This window comes from Eubalaena glacialis, chromosome 16 (assembly GCF_028564815.1).
Source record: "Eubalaena glacialis isolate mEubGla1 chromosome 16, mEubGla1.1.hap2.+ XY, whole genome shotgun sequence".
NCBI lineage: Eukaryota > Metazoa > Chordata > Mammalia > Artiodactyla > Balaenidae > Eubalaena > Eubalaena glacialis.
In genome coordinates, this window is record NC_083731.1 from 38,100,501 (window position 1) to 38,118,469 (window position 17,969).

Below are 17,969 nucleotides of genomic sequence, written 5' to 3' on the forward strand. Positions count from 1 at the left end.
AGCTTGAAAGCTAAAAACTCACACTTTTGTAGGTTTTACTACCACAAACCCTATTAAATTCTCAGGGTAAAGAACGTAGAAAAATTCCCAGTATTTCCTGCAGGTAAAGTGGAGAAGTAACCATTTTAAAATAAGCCCATAATGTTTCCTTCTCCTTTACAAAGCTCTTCCCTCAAGGAAAACTATTTTGACACAGCTTAATTGACTTAGGTTTCACAAGAGCCTAATCAACCTGGGAAAGGGAAATACCCAGCTACAGCCTCCACATGAATGTTTATTGCAGCTTTATTCTTAATTGACAAAAATTGGAGGCAACCAAAATGTCCTTGAATAAGTAAATAGATAAAAAAATGATACATTCATATAAAAAATATAATCAAAGGAAATCAAGTCACAGAAAGACAGGGAAGAGCCTTCAATGTATATTACTAAGTAAAAGTGAAAAGTCTGAAAGTCTGCATACTGTATGTTTCTGTCAATGTAAAATTTGCACTGGACAAAGTTAAACAGGCAGGGAAGACTTATTGAGACTATTGCAGTGGAGGAGAGAGACTGAACTCAACCCCACTGAAACAAAATTCAGGAGGATTTTTAAGCACAGGGGCTGTCTAGTGGAAAATTACTGGAGGAAATTAGAGGAAAGGTTGATCAATGAGCGTGTCCAACACATTGAGTTACTCCTGAGTAAATGTTATTCCTGAACAAAAGTTTTTCTCTTTAATTAGGCCATCTGTGTTTGCTAATTGGTGCCCATGTAAGTTATGCCCCAACCATGGAACAGAGACTGGAAGATAGGGTTGCTATCTCCTTCCATGTTTACATTTCAAAGAAATGGTTCCCTGATCATTAATAAAATCATTTTCCGGGATTGTAAAACTGGCTAGAGGCTGGGAGAAAACGTCCATACATTTCAAAGGGGCAGAGAAAGAGTTTACAATTATAAGTTTTCTAAAGTAAATGCTCTAAGAAAATGAATGTTAGGGGTTTATAGTCAGAAAGAAACCTGTCTACAGTTTAATTAAGCTGAGGAGAATATTAAGGCAGTGTTGATCTTTCCATCTAAATGCAATTCTGGAAAAGGCAAAACTAAGGAGACGGTAGAAAGATGGGTGATTGCCAGGCTGGGGAAAAATATGTGGGTGGAGCATGAGAGAGTTTTAGATGCACTGAAACTGTTCTGTATGATACCATAATGATGGATACAAGACATCCCATAGAACTGTACAAGACAAGGAATGAACACCACTGTAAACTAGGACATTTAGTTAATAGTAAAATATCAATACTGGTTCATTGATTATAACAACTGTACTACCATAAATACAATATGCTAATAATAGGGGTAACTGGGTGAGGAGTCGAGGAGGGTATATGGAAAAACCTTTACATTTAACTCAAATTTTATGTAAACTTAAAACTGTTTAAAAAATAAAATCTCTACAGTAAAAAAAAAATTATCACAATCTTTTTATGTTACCCAGTTGTTTCATGTTATTACTATTACCATTCATTTCCTTAAAATGGTATTAGATATATCCTAAATATTTGCTGTATATCACTTGGGATAAAATTATACTTAGATAAATATAAAATACATTGCCTAAAACTATTATTAACATAATAATTTTGAAAAAAACATTGAAAGGAGTTTTATTTCATACTTCTTTTCTGCTACCAGTAATTTAATATACTTATTTCTTGGGTTCCATTTAGAAAGTTCCCTTCTAAAGCTTGCTTTATATGAATTAACTTATTTTTTAATCAAAATTACTCATCATTTCATCAGTTTTGAAGGAAACTATATCATCTTCAGTGTATTTCTGTCTGCAAATTATGGATTAATAAAATCTGAATTATATTTTCAAGGACAACTGCTAAATTTTCTCCTCTACTAATCTTATATAAATTATCAATCCAGAAAAAAATGCCTGCTTCTTGTAAAACTGCAATAGCATTCATATATAGCTGCTCATATTTTGTAATTATAAACATATTAGGGCATGCTCTTCCCAAGATTAAAGTAAAAATTAAAAAAATTCTAATACCAATATAGGCACAAAACAGACTATTTGGTAAATGATATTTGATGCCAGAAAGCAACAATAATATGTTTTCATGTCACTACAGGTCCCACCTTTGGTGAGGAAGACCATCCAGAAGGTTACTAAAGATGACATTTTAGAACCCTTGGTTTACAAAGATATGATGTATTATAAATGTATTGTAAGAGATTGTCTACACTTGTTAAAAGCAAACACACTTTTTTCCAGAGAGTAAATATAATACGGTAAAAAAATTCATAGTGGTAGTTTCTCTGAACCTGACTTTTCACTTGGAATATTCATTTGGATTTGCCTCTCCCACCACACTGTCTGGTTAGAAGAGTAAGTTTCTCAGCCCTTATAACTTTGTCTCAATTGTAGATATAGATAGGAACCAGTATAAAGCAGCACTAAAAATAACCCTTTCCTTTTTTCTTCTTAGCTTAGTATTGATTGACTTTTTCCAAATTGTTATTTAAAGCTAAATGTGATCAAAAGGAAATCATTACAGAAAATATCAACTCCTTGTAATTAGTAAAATATCCACATACAGATTAGGCTTATACTATTTCACATGTGTTTTCTTGATTCCCAACTCTCAGTTTATATCCAATGGGGAAATAAAATATATATAGTAAAAAAATCTAAATCACCATGAGATGGATTTATTACAGTGCTACTCAAAGGTACAGCTCTGGACTGGTGTTGATTTGCAAATTACTTGTTGCAGGTCCTTGACAAGATATATTTAAATGCTATATTATTTGAAAAATGTAGATAAATTATGATTCACTTGTACAGCCTTTTGATAGAGTAAAAGTATTTCTCATAAACATAAAAGAAATTGGGCTTTTATTTTGTATATTTTTTAGTTTTATTTTTCTAGTGTTTTACATTTATTTTAATTTTACTAAAATATCTATGGGTCAGAAAACTGTAAATTAAAAAACAAGCAAACAAACAAAAAAAAACCCTTCCTGCTTATAAGGCAGCTAGCTGTTCACTAGTTAATTTTCCTCTCTCAGTCTGGCAGAGTTCTGAGGAACAGAGGCCCTGGTGTTAATTTCCAAAGTTCAGATCCCAGGTGTCCTCTTCTTTTCTATGTTACACTGGGTGGTTATTTACCTGTGTCCCTCTCATGATGTACGTGTGGCATTTAGCTCTGTGCCTGACATCACTAAGTGATCAACAAGTGTCAGTAACATCTATTATTGTTATTCTCTGAGTCAAAGAAAATTTCTCATCCCACTTTCTCCCATGTGAATCCTGTTCAATTCTGCATTCTGGTCTGAGGGACACAAACAACAAAACCCAAGATTTGTCCATGAATGTCTTCCAGGACTGTGAGGAGAGGCAAAATTATACTTATAAATTGAGACATTAGCGCAGGGAGAAATAACTTTGAAACTTACAACTCCAAGGAATTATAACCTTAACTATGCAATAACTATGCATTGGATGATTAAACAACTACAGAGTTACCAGACTTCTACTTACAATTGCAATATCTATCTTTCTTACTATATTCAAATGGAAGCAGGAGAGCTTTATGATTTTGTTCACTCATATCTATCCTTGGCATCTCAGAGTGTCTCAATAAAGTTTTAGAAGTGTCTCAATAAAGTTTTATTAACTAGATAAATAAACACAAAGTGAACATCAAGGTGTATAGATACTCCTTCTTATCTGCTCTTTTGGTAGCTCATCTAACAGCAGCAGCAGAAGAAAAACAGATCAGAATTCTCACATTCTGGCAGTTGTTTTTGTCCATACTTCTTTGACTGCCATAGAATTTATGTAAAACTATTGTAAGGCATCTTCTGGACACTTAATTATACCAAAAGATAACCAATTAACCCTCGGAGACTCTAAAACACTAAACTTAAAGCTTGGTCTGCAAACAACCTAAATAATTATAACTGGGGAATGCATTAAACATGAATATTCTAAGCATTTAACTTCTTTTTTATTAACATTTTTATTGGAGTATAATTGCTTTACAATGGTGTGTTAGTGTCTGCTTTATAACAAAGTGAATCAGTTATACATAAACATATATCCCCACATCTCTTCCCTCTTGCGTCTCCCTCCCTCCCACCCTCCCTATCCCACCCTTCTAGCTGGTCACAAACCGCCGAGCTAATCTCCCTGTGCTATGCGACTGCTTCCTACTAGCTATCTATTTTACATTTGGTAGTGTATATATGTCCATATATACACTACCACTCTCTCACTTTGTCCCAGCTTACCCTTCCCCCTCACCATGTCCTCAAGTCCATTCTCTAGTAGGTCTGTGTCTTTATTCCCGTTTGTCCCTAGGTTCTTCATGACCTTTTTTTTTTTTTTTACATTCCATATATATGTGTTAGCATACAGAATTTCTTTTTCTCTTTCTGACTTACTTCACTCTGTATGACAGACTCTATGTCCATCCACCTCACTACAAATAACTCAATTTTGTTTCTTTTTAAGGCAGAGTAATATTCCATTGTATATAAGTGCCACATCCTCTTTATCCATTCATCTGTCGATGGACACTTAGGTGGCTTCCATGTCCTGGCTATTGTAAATAGAGCTGCAATGAACATTGTGGTACATGACTCTTTTTGAATTATGGTTTTCTCAGGGTAAATGACCAGTAGTGGGATTGCTGGGTCATATGGTAATTCTTTTTTTTTTTTTTTTCCCTTAGATTCCATATATATGTGTTAGCATACTGTATTTCTTTTTCTCTTTCTGACTTACTTCACTCTGTATGACAGACTCTAACTCCATCCACCTCATTACAAATACCTCCATTTCATTTCTTTTTATGGCTGAGTAATATTCCATTGTATATATGTGCCACATTTTCTTTATCCATTCGTCCAATGATGGACACTTAGGTTGCTTCCATGTCCTGGCTATTGTAAATAGAGCTGCAATGAACATTTTGGTACATGACTCTTTTTGAATTATGGTTTTCTCAGGGTATATGCCCAGTAGTGGGATTGCTGAGTCGTATGGTAGTTCTATTTTTAGTTTTTTAAGGAACCTCCATACTGTTCTCCATAGTGGCTGTATCAATTTACATTCCCACCAACAGTGCAAGAGTGTTCCCTTTTCTCCACACCCTCTCCAGCATTTATTGTTTCTAGATTTTTTGATGATGGCCATTCTGACCGGTGTGAGATGATATCTCATTGTAGTTTTGATTTGCATTTCTCTAATGATTAATGATGTTGAGCATTCTTTCATGTGTCTGTTGGCAATCTGTATATCTTCTTTGGAGAAATGTCTATTTAGGTCTTCTGCCCATTTTTGGATTGGGTTGTTCGTTTTTTTGTTATTGAGCTGCATGAGCTGCTTGTAAATCTTGGAGATTAATCCTTTGTCAGTTGCTTCATTTGCAAATATTTTCTCCCATTCTGAGGGTTGTCTTTTGGTCTTGTTTATGGTTTCCTTTGCTGTGCAAAAGCTTTTAAGTTTCATTAGGTCCCATTTGTTTATTTGTGTTTTTATTTCCATTTCTCTAGGAGGTGGGTCATAAAGGATCCTGCTGTGATTTATGTCATAGAGTGTTCTGCTTATGTTTTCCTTTAAGAGTTTTATAGCATCTGGCCTTACATTTAGGCCTTTAATCCATTTTGAGTTTATTTTGTGTATGGTGTTAGGGAGTATTCTAATTTCATTCTTTTACATGTAGCTACCCAGTTTTCCCAGCACCACTTATTGAAGAAGCTCTCTCTTCTCCATTGTATATTCTTGCCTGCTTTACCAAAGATAAGGTGACCATACGTGCATGGGTTTATCTCTGGGTTTTCTATCCTGTTCCACTGATCTATATGTCTGTTTTTGTGCCAGTACCATACTGTCTTGATTACTGTACCTTTGTAGCGTAGTCTGAATTCCAGGAGCCTGATTCCTCCAGCTCTGTTTTTCTTTCTCAAGATTGCTTTGGCTATTCGGGGTCTTTTGTGTTTCCATACAAATTGTGAAATTTTTTGTTTTCGTTCTGTGAAAAATGCCAGTGGTAGTTTGAGAGGGATTGCATTGAATCTGTAGATTGCTTTGGGTAGTACAGTCATTTTCACAATGTTGATTCTTCCAATCCAAGAACATGGTATATCTCTCCATCTTTTTGTATCATCTTTAATTTCTTTCATCAGTGTCTTATAGTTCTCTGCTTACAGGTCTTTTGTCTCCTTAGGTAGGTTTATTCCTGGGTATTTTATTCTTTTTGTTGCAATGGTAAATGGGAGTGTTTTCTTAATTTCACTTTCAGACTTTTCATCATTAGTGTAAAGGAATGCAAGAGATTTCTGTGCATTAATTTTGTATCCTGCTACTTTACCAAATTCATTGATGAGCTCTAGTAGTTTTCTGGTAGCATCTTTAGGATTCTCTATGTATAGTATCATGTCATCTGCAGTGACAGCTTTACTTCTTATTTTCCAGTTTGGATTCCTTTTATTTCTTTTTCTTCTCTGATTGCTGTGGCTAAAACTTCCAAAACTATGCTGAATAATAGTGGTGAGAGTTGGCAACCTTGTCTTGTTCCTCATCTTAGTGGAAATGGTTTCAGTTTTTCACCATTGAGGATGATGTTGGCTGTGGGTTTGTCATATATGGCCTTTATTATGTTGAGGTAAGTTCCCTCTATTCTTACATTCTCGAGCGTTTTTATCATAAATGGGTGTTGAATTTTGTCGAAAGCTTTCTCTGCATCTATTGAGAAGATCATATGGATTTTCTCCTTCAGTTTGTTAATATGGTGTATCACATTGATTGATTTGTGTATATTGAAGAATCCTTGCATTTCTGGGATAAACCCACTTGGTCATTGTGTATGATCCTTTTAATTTGCTGTTGGATTCTGTTTGCTAGTATTTTGTTGAGGATTTTTGCATCTATGTTCATCAGTGATATTGGCCTGTAGTTTTCTTTCTTTGTGACACCTCTGTCTGGTTTTGGGATCAGGGTGATGGTGGCCTCGTAGAATGAGTTTGGGAGTGTTCCTCCATCTGCTATATTTTGGAAGAGTTTGAGAAGGATAGCTGTTAGCTCTTCTCTAATTGTTTGATAGAATTCACCTGTGAAGGCATCTGGTCCTGGGCTTTCATTTGTTGGAAGATTTTTAATCACAGTCTCAATTTCAGTGCTTGTGACTGGTCTGTTTTTATTTTCTATTTCTTTCTGGTTTAGTCTCGGCAGGTTGTGCATTTCTAAGAATTTGTCCATTTCTTCCAGCTTGTCCATTTTATTGACATATAGTTGCTTGTAGTAATCTCTCATGATCCTTTGTATTTCTGCAGTGTCAGTTGTTACTTCTCCTTTTTCATTTCTAATTCTATTGATTTGAGTCTTTTCCCTCTTTTTCTTGATGAGTCTGGCTAATGGTTTATCAATTTTGCTTATCTTTTCAAAGAACCAGCTTTTAGTTATATTTATCTTTGCTAACATTTCCTTCATTTATTTTTCATTTATTTCTGATCTGATCTTTATGATTTCTTTCCTTCTGCTAATTTTGGGATTTTTTTGTTCTTCTTTCTCTAATTGCTTTAGGTGTAAGTTTAGGTTGTTTATTTGAGATGTTTCTTGTTTCTTAAGTTAGGATTGTATTGCTATATACTTCCCTCTTAGAACTGCTTTTGCTGCATCCCATAGGTTTGGGTCATCGTGTTTTCATTGTCATTTGTTTCTCGGCATTTTTTGATTTCCTCTTTGATATCTTCAGTGATTTCTTTTTTATTAAATAGTGTATTGTTTAGCCTTCATGTGTTTGTATTTTTTCCTGATCTTTTCCTGTAATTGATATCTACTCTCATAGTTTTGTGGTCAGAAAAGATACTTGATATGATTTCAATTTTCTTAAATCTACCAAGGCCCCATTTGTGACCCAAGATATGATCTATCCTGGAGAATGTTCCATGAGCAGTTGAGAAGAATGTGTATCCTGTTGTTTTTGGATGGAATGTCCCATAAATATCAATTAAGTCCATCTTGTTTAATGTATCATTTAAAGCTTGTGTTTCCTTATTTATTTTCATTTTGGATCATCTGTCCATTGTTGGAAGTGGGCTGTTAAAGTCCCCTACTATGATTGTGTTACTATCTATTTCCCCTTTTATTGGTGTTAGTATTTGTCTTATGTATTAAGGTGCTCCTATGTTGGGTGTGTAAATATTTACAATTCTTATATCTTCTTCTTGGATTGATCCCTTTATCATTAGGTAGTGCCTTTCTTTGTCTCTTGTAATAGTGTTTGTTTTAAAGTCTATTTTCTCTGATGTGAGAATTGCTACTCCAGCTTTCTTTTGATTTCCATTTGCATGGAATATCCTTTTCTATCCCCTCATGTTCAGGCTGTATGTGTCCTTAGGTCTGAAGTGGGTCTCTTGTAGATGGCATATATATGGGTCTTGTTTTTGTATCCATTCAGGCAGTCTATGTCTTTTGGTGGGAACATTTAATCCATTTACATTTAAGGTAATTATCGATATGTATGCTCCTATTACCATTTTCTTAATTGTTTTGGGTTTGTTGTTGTAGGTCTTTTCCTTCTCTTGTGTTTCCTGCCTAGACAAGTTCCTTTAGCATTTGTTGTAAAGCTGGTTTGTGGTGCTTAATTATCTTAGCTTTTGCTTGTCTGTAAAGGCTTTAACTTCTCCATCAAATCTGAATGAGATCCTTACTCAATAGAGTAATCTTGATTGCAGTTTTTTCCCTTTTGTCACTTTTAATATGTCCTGCCACTCCCTTCTGACTTGCAGAGTTTCTGCTGAAAGATCAGCTCTTAACCTTGTGGGGATTCCCTTGTATGTTATTTTTTGTTTTTCCCTTGCTGCTTTTAATATTTTTTCTTTGTATTTATTTTTTGATAGTTTGATTAATATTTGTCTTGGCATGTTTTCCCTTGGATTTATCCTGTATGGGACTCTGTTCCTCCTGGACTTGATTAACTATTTCCTTTCCCATATTAGGAAAGTTTTCAAGTATGATCTCTTCAAATATTTTCTCAGTCCCTTTCTTTTCTTCTTCTTCCTCTGGGACCCCTATAATTCAAATGTTGGTGTGCTTAATATTGTCCCAGAGGTCTCTGAGATTGTACTCAATTCTTTTCATTCTTTTTTCTTTATTCTGCTCTGCAGTAGTTATTTCCACTATTTTATCTTCCAGGTCACTTATCCGTTCTTCTGCCTCAGTTATTCTGCTATTGATCCCTTCTAGAAAATTTTTAATTTCATTTATTGTGTTGTTCATGATTGTTTGTCTGCTCTTTAGTTGTTCTACGTCCTTATTAAACGTTTCTTGTATTTTCTCCATTCTATTTCCAAGATTTTGGATCATCTTTACTATCATTTTTCTGAATTCCTTTACAGGTAGACTGCCTATTTCCTCTTCATTTGTTAGGTCTGGTGGGTTTTTACCTTCTTCCTTCATCTGCTGTGTGTTTCTTTGTCTTCTCATTTTGCTAACTTACTGTGTTTGGGGTCTCCTTTTCGCAGGTTGCAGGTTCGTAGTTCCTGTTGTTTTTGGTGTCTGCCCCCAGTGGCTAAGGTTGGTTCAGTGGGTTGTTTAGGCTTCCTGGTGGAGGGGACTAGTGCCTGTGTTCTGGTGGATGAGGCTGGATCTTGTCTTTCTGGTGGGCACGTCCACGTCTGGTGGTGTGTTTTGTGGTTTCTGTGACCTTATTATGATTTTAGGCAGCCTCTCTGCTAATGGATGGGGTTGTGTTCCTGTCTTGCTAGTTGTTTGGCATAGGGTGCCCAGCACTTTAGCTTGCTGGTCATTGAGTGGAGCTGGGTCTTGGCATTGAGATGGAGATCTCTGGGAGATTTTCGTCATTTGATATTACATGGAGCTGGGAGGTCTCTGGTGGACCAATTTCCTGAACTTGGCTCTCCCAACTCAGAGGCCCAGCCCTGACGCCTGGCTGCAGCACTAAGAGCCTGTCATCCACACAGCTCCGAATGAAAGGGAGAAAGAAAGAAAGAAAGAAAGAAAGAAAAATAAAATAAAATAAAATAGTTATTAAAATAAAAAACAAAAAAAATTATTAAAGAAGTTTTTTAAAGTAATTTAAAAAAAAGAAAGAAAGAAGAGAACAACCAAACCAAAAAATAAATCCACCATTGTTAACAAGCACTGAAAACTATACTAAAACAAACAAACAAACAAACAAAAAAAAACGGACAGACAGAACCCTAGGACAAATGGTAAAAGCAAAGCTATACCGACAAAATCACACACAGAATCATACCCATACACACTGACCAAAAGAGGAAAAGGGAAAAAATATATATATATATATCGTTGCTCCCAAAGTCCACCTCCTCAGTTTGGGATGATTCACTGTCTGTTCAGGTATTTCACAGATGCAGGGTACATTAAGTTGATTGTGGAGCTTTAATCCGCTGCTCCTGAGGCTGTTGGGAGAGATTTCCCTTTCTCTTCTTTGTTCGCACAGTTCCTGGGATTCAGCTTTGGATTTGGCCCCGCCTCTGCATGTAGGTCGCCTGGGGGCGTCTGTTCTTCCCTCAGATAGGATGGGGTTAAAGGAGCAGCTGCTTCGGGGGCTCTGGCTCACTTAGGCCATGGGGAGGGAGGGGTACAGAGTGTGGGGCGAGCCTGTGGTGGCAGAGGTAGGCGTGACGTTGCAACAGCCTTTGGTGCACCATGCGTTCTCCTGGGTAGGTTGTCCCTGGATCACGGGACACTGGCAGTGGCGGGCTGCACAGGCTCCCGGGAGGGGAGGTGTGGAGAGTGACCTGTGCTTGCACACAGGCTTCTTGGTGACTGCAGCAGCAGCCTTAGCGTCTCATGCCCGTCTCTGCGGTCCATGCTGCTAGCTGTTGCTCACGTCCATCTCTGGAGCTCCTTTAAGCGACGCTCTTAATCCCCTCTCCTCGTGCACCAGGAAACAAAGAGGCAAGAAAGTCTCTTGCCTCTTTGGCAGCTCCAGACTTTTTCCCGGACTCCCTCCCGGCTAGCTGTGGCTCACTAGCCCCCTTCAGGCTGTGTTCACGCAGCCAACGCCAGTCCTCTCCCTGCTATCCGACCGAAGCCCAAGCCTCAGCTCCCAGCCCACGCCTGCCCCGGCTGGTGAGCAGACAAGCTTCTTGGGCTGGTGAGTGGTGGTCGGCACCAATCCTCTGTGCGGGAATCTCTCCGCTTTGCCCTCTGCACCCCTGTTGCTGAGCTCTCCTCCGTGGCTCTGAAGCTTCCCCCCTCCACCACCCGCAGTCTCTGCCCATGAAGGGCCTTCCTAGTGTGTGGAAACCTTTCCTCCTTCAAAGCTCCCTCCCACTGGTGCAGGTCCCATCCCTATTCCTTTTGTCTCTGTTTTTTCTTTTTTCTTTTGCCCTACCCAGGTACGTGGGGAGTTTCTTGCCTTTTGGGAGGTCTGAGGTCTTCTGCCAGCATTCAGTAGGTGTTCTGTAGGAGTTGTTCCACATGTAGATGTATTTCTGATGTATTTGTGGGGAGGAAGGTGATCTCCACGTCTTACTCTTCCGCCGTCTTTAAGCCTTTAACATTTAAGAAGCACTGGTATGCAGAAGTCTATTTGTTATAACCTGGCACAATCTCCTTTTAGTTAAATGTTAAATGTCTCAGATTAATAACTGATTTTTCAAATATTGCATTTATAGCAATCATTGTTTTTTGTCAAAGTCACAGTTCTTGAGACAACCTGACAAAAGCTGTGGACTCACACTCAAAAAAAACCCAAATAAATGTATTCATAAATCTATTCATAAAGATTACACAAGTGTTTAATTTCAAGGGAGTCATGAAGTCTCCAGAAGAAAATGGACCCCAAGTTTACAATTCTTTCTTATTAGGTTTTAAAAATACCCTCTGCTCTGTTCCCACCCAGAAATTTTTTTTTCTCAAACGTGCTTTATTCCATTACCTTTCTTTACTTTTTTTCTCATATGTTCAGAGATGTACTTAAAAATATCAAATGACAACATATTTCCTTTAAAATATTTGTATAGGAATTTAAGATAGAATGTTCCTCTCTTTTTTAATAGTAAGTTCCATATTTTGATTACTGATATATCCTTATGTTTTTAATAATTTTTTGTCATACCTTTCTTTTTTAACTCTTGTTTTCTTCCTTCTTTCCTTCGATTATATTTAAGGGGTTTAGTTCATTTTCATTTTTGATTTTTCCCAACGTGTTTTGAGATTGATATTTTTTTAATTTTTATTTTAGTTTAGTTAATATTATAAATGTTTGACATCCATTCTAAACATGTATTAAAAAATTCAATCATTTTATTCTTGTAACTCAAATATTTAAAAATATTTAAAATCATTTAACACCAAATTCTACCCTCTCATGTACTTCTTTTGTAGTGTCAAACCACAAAAATTAATCATTAATATATAGTTTTTTACCCAATATTTATACATGAACTGTCTTACAATTTATTTTCACTAACATAGTAGGTCTTCCAGTGGTTAATTTGAATTTTCATTTCTGAAAATATCATCACCCTCATTCATTAATGCTAGTTGGAGATATTTTCCTCTTTACTTATGGTAGTTAAGGTTGCTGATGAAAAGTCATTTTTCACAAGTAATCCATTTTGTGTTGTTTCTAATAGCTTTTGAGATTTTATTTTTGGGAGGAGTAATTTTCATTTTTACTATTATGCACCTTTATTATTATTATGCATGCTTATTATTATGTATTTTAATCCTTTGGAGACGACTCATGACTTTTCAATCATGAGAAATTATTTACTATTGGATTTTAAATATTGTTTTTTTTACCCCATTTTCAATTTATCTTTATTTTTATTTTCTATTTTACCAAATTCTCTTTCATAATTTACACCTCTGACACTTTTGCTCTGGTGTGTGTACTTTTCTTTGATCTATGTTCTAAAAACAAATTCTTTTTAACATAAAATTAGTCTAACTGCTAATATGTCTATCATAACTTCCCATTCAAATAATTATTTTTTTATTCCAACATGCTTATTCTTTTCTCTACTATTATGCAATTACCTTATGATTTCTCTTACTTTATTTGTGTTATGTATATTTTAAACATTCTTATTTTGGAAACTCTTTCAAACCTTTATGTTGTTTCTTATGTTTGGTAAGAAAATTACCCAAATTTTATGTCAGCTGACTTCATCTCTTGAAGTTTTCTTTCCTTAGTTAATTTTTAATTTGTTTTTCTTGACTCAACTTCAAACAGTTTGTTTTGATGGAATTCCAATCTGTGTTGTGTTGTGTAGACATGTATGGGATATCTAGTCTTGATGTCATTTTAAGATTGATGCTTTTGGTTGAAATTACTAAACTAAGCATTTAGTAAGATTTTGGGTCCAGCATATATGTTTACTGAAGTCTGCTCTGTATTTACTTTTTGGAGAATAAAAGACTTCCCAGCCTACCTCTGAGACTGTGATCAATAAGAAGATTATTTGCAGTTTCCCAAGGATTGTGGGTGGAGCATTTATAATCCCTGTTTCACAGATGTGACAGTGATTTGCGGATCTACTTTATACAATTAGATCAGTTTCAAACTCAGTTTTAGCTTTCCCTTTTGGCAGGATTCTACGAATTTTCTCCTGTCATCACAATGTAATTAAAATCTCAACTCCACAATCAGTGTCTTATTGCCTTTTGATATTTTGTGAGTTGCTCAGCTTCAGTTTGTTGTCATTTAATATGATTTTTGGCAGCTGGGATGTTCTTATCTATTTTTTCTCTTTCTATATTATGTGGTATTAGAAAGTATCTAGCATTTTATGTGTTTTTAATAAGAGAACCCTTCCTTCTAATTCAGTTTTTTTTTGCCATAGTAACCATAAGTCCTCATTATCACTAGTTTGCATAATACATAACTTGAAATGTAAAGTTATTTTCCTGAACATATCTATAAATATGGGAAACTTGGCATTTTCCAAAGTTTTATAATTAATTTAAATCTTAACTGATGAGCATATTAATAGATGTTATTTCTAAAAAAAAAAAAAAATCCTTGGGTGTTATAACTAAAAATTGCCTAACAATGTATGAAAAATCATTTTCAAAGATTATTTAACACATTTCAAATTTAGTGTGTTTTACACTGTTTGTAAGAAAGTGATCATTTTGTTCAAATCTGTTATAAAATATATCTTGTGTGGTAAGTGAGATCAGGAAAACTGAAGAATTAAAGTGTTGCAAGAAGCTCCTTTTAAAAATGTAACCCTGTTGCTTGTCAGATCTTCATTCTTAATATTACGTTTTCCTTTTGTATTTAAAATGGAAAGGAAATGTTAAAATACTATCAAAATTGATATTTCTCACTTTTATTTGCAATGTTTTTAGTTATACACTCACGCAATCTCTAAATTGGAATATACAAACTCTTCCCAATTTTGAATCATAAATCTGCAGGTCATGAAAATAAGTTTTATGCATTTTAAGTAATATTGAAAGGGAATTTTTAAATTTTTGCCAGAAAATTTTATTGTGATATACATATTAAATATGTTTTCATATGCATTGAAACATACTAATAATTTGTATCTTATTAAAAATTATTGAGAAATTTTAGTACTATGTCAAGGAATCTATAAATTATATAATGTTCCATAATAAGTTTGGAGGCTTAACTTTTCCAAGTTGACATGAAATACAATTTAATATAGTGTCTCCATCTACACATTAAACCATGCTGATTTTATTGTAAATGTAAGTTATTAGATTCATGTTGATTTGATTTGAAACTTTTAAATATTTGACGTAAGGCTTGACAACAATTTCAAGTTGCAGTCTATGACAACAAACAGTTGTCATGAATCCATGTCAATGAACAGCTGAGAAATTTCAAGTTACAATTCACGAAAATGAAAAGTTTTAATTAAAAAAAATAGCGAAAATTTTTCTATATCTATCCTTTACCATTTGTATTCTGTGTGTAACAACATTTTCAGAAGAAAAAAGGGAGGTTTAATTATGTGCAGAATTTTATCTTAATTGCTTCAACTTGAAGGAGTAGAGTAAGAGGAAACATGTATGTTAATATGGTAAAGAAATACATATGTCATAAATAACTTCACTAATGCAATAATTCATTATTTGATTTATTGATGATATATAATTGAATCAATTTTCAATTATCTTTTCAAAGGTCATTTATTATTGCTTATAGAATAGGATAATTATTAACTTCCATTTGCATAGCATATTGTATTCAATTTTGTTTAACTGAAAGTTAGAAATTAATTAGGAAAACAAAGATGCAAGTCCATTAACAATAGACTTTTGAAATTGTGCCAAACAATGAGTGGCTAGAAATAACAAATGGTATATTTGAATTCAAAATTGCCTGTCCTATCGCTACCGTGGGGCATGGATCCTTCAGAACCCCTCTACCTCACCCCATGAGATCAACTACAACATGTGTATTCTCTGGGTACATGTACTTTTCTGAGCAGCAGGATTCATAGTCTCATCAGATTTTCTAAAAGACCTAGAAATAGAAGAAATATTTCTAAACCCACTTGCAGGGGTGGACTAGATCCATTAAGTGTAACATTCTCTGTGATTATGTAACCTAATGAACTTTAAGAGTATTTTATTTTACAGGGTTAGAGGAATACAGGACTATAGTTCTCTTTTAAGTTTAGGGTTGAGGAGAGGTGGAATTGAGATGTTTTTGATTGAGAAGAACATTTGAAGAGATATGAGTTTATATATTTTAAAAAGTATATGCTCTTAAATGTACACATTTCAGAATACTGTTCCCCGTAACCACCTCTGCAGTTTGTCATGAACTTTTTGATCTCATGCCATTACCTTTTTCTTTGGCATATAGGTCAATATAGAATGTCAGACAAATTTGGGAAAGGGAGTTGTGAATTGAGAGAACATCTAATCTAATTTTCTTAATTTACATTCAGAATTGAAGACTAATTTAAATTCCCAATGACAAAACAAAACAAACAAAACAAAACAAAAATCTAAAGATATGATAGAAGTCAAAATGAACATAAAAATAAAAGTCACTCTTCTGCTTTCAGGTTTGTCTTTTCACCTCACTGTCTTACATTGCCTAGAAAAATAATAGAAATCACCCCAGGAAAACATTCACAGGTTAACCGAACTTTTAGTTAATATTTGCTTTACCATTACCAATGGTTCCCATAGTTAGGGATAAAACAGGGTCCCAGTTGCTAATATAGGTAGAGTAGCATTGAAACAAAACTGGCCTCAGGCAAAATCACAAGCTGGGATCAGTTCTTGGAGGTTTTAATTTATTTTGCCAAGGGTGTTTTTCCACTGTTCATTATCTTCTACCAACAATCGCATTAGAGTCCTTGAATTATTGTTTTACCCCTTGGGTAGAGTATCCCAGTAATTTAAGCCTATAGTCATTCCACAACATAAAAATATGAAAACCACTGTATACTATTGTAAGGTCCTGGCCCAGAATTTTTGATATTTTACTGCCTTAAATGTGTCAATCTACAGTATATTTCTGGGGAAGTTACATGGATTTGAAAAACTTTGTATATACAGCTGGAAGATCTCTTAGACAGTGATTGGCAATGGGAAGGAAATGAAATAAAAAATAATTAGGAGAATCAGGAAAAATATATGGGGGCACGTCACGTATTGGTCATTGCATTCATGTGGGGAAATACTTCTATAGAACAAGAAACTTCTTTAAATGTGAGGCATTGATTTCTATACCTGCATATACATTTAATAATAATAATAATAATAATAATAATAATAATAATAATAATTGCCATTTACTGAGTATGTATTGTTTGCCAGGAACTCTTGACCACTTTGAATATATAACATTAATACTGACAATATTTACTTACATTGATCCATTTTATGGAGGACATTGAAACAAGAAGAGAAAATATTTTAAAACTGAAAGCCATTTTGCTTGGGGCTTCAGAAACAGCTTTCCAGAAAAGAAGATGTTCTCAGGATTTCCTTTAATGGAAAACAATAAACACTTAATGAAAAGTTGAGGTACTAAAAACGGAAGGAAAGAGAGAAAAACAGATTATAGATGGAAAGAGTGAAATGCACAAAGGAACTGGTTTGAAAACAACAAATATACAAATTGTTCAACATTATTGGGCTGCAAAATGAGGAGGTAAGAAAGAGCAAGGCTAAAGCAGAGAAGATTTGACGTATGCAGCTTTCTGGCAATTACTGATAATGATTCTGGATCTATTAAGAAGAAAAGAGGATTGGAAAAATGCAAGGAAGCTCACAGGATAAAGAGAAGTCCCGAAGATTCAACCCCAGAAAATGGGCACAACCCAAAGAAGAGAGACCGTGGAGAATACAGTCACTCACACCATGGGCCTCGCCTGCTCAAGACACCTCCCTTGGACCTCGGTAACAGTGGCTTTGCCACAAAAGACTTCACAGCCCTCACTGGATGCTTTCCACTGCTACTCGTGGAAAACATGACAGCCTCGAATAAGTTCCAGTCGATGTGAATCTTCGAGTCACTCCTTGTTACAAATCCTTCTTGGAAGAGTCCATTTGGTCAATCTTGGTTCACATATATATGTCTCAGCTGACATCATGCCAGGTGAGGTAATTACTTTGTGGTTACATTTAGTTTCTAAAGGATGACACCAAAACTCACAAAACGGAGGCATCTCACAAATAGGACTGGACTTAAGTCATAGAGAACAGCTTATTGGAGGAATAAATCTAAAATTAGGCTTAAATTTTTAATACTGGAAGTCTTCATTTTGCAAGGTTCTGACATGTTCGAATTTCAGTTACCAAGGCTTATCTCACTAACAATAGTTCCTCAACAAGCAGTTCACATTTTAATTTTTACTGTTAAATTAATTAATTAAACGTGGAGGCCATTTGACTGAGGGGGCTCTAATATGGGGACAGCCTACATAAGCCAACTAATATCTAAGCTTGTAAATGCCTCAAAGTTTT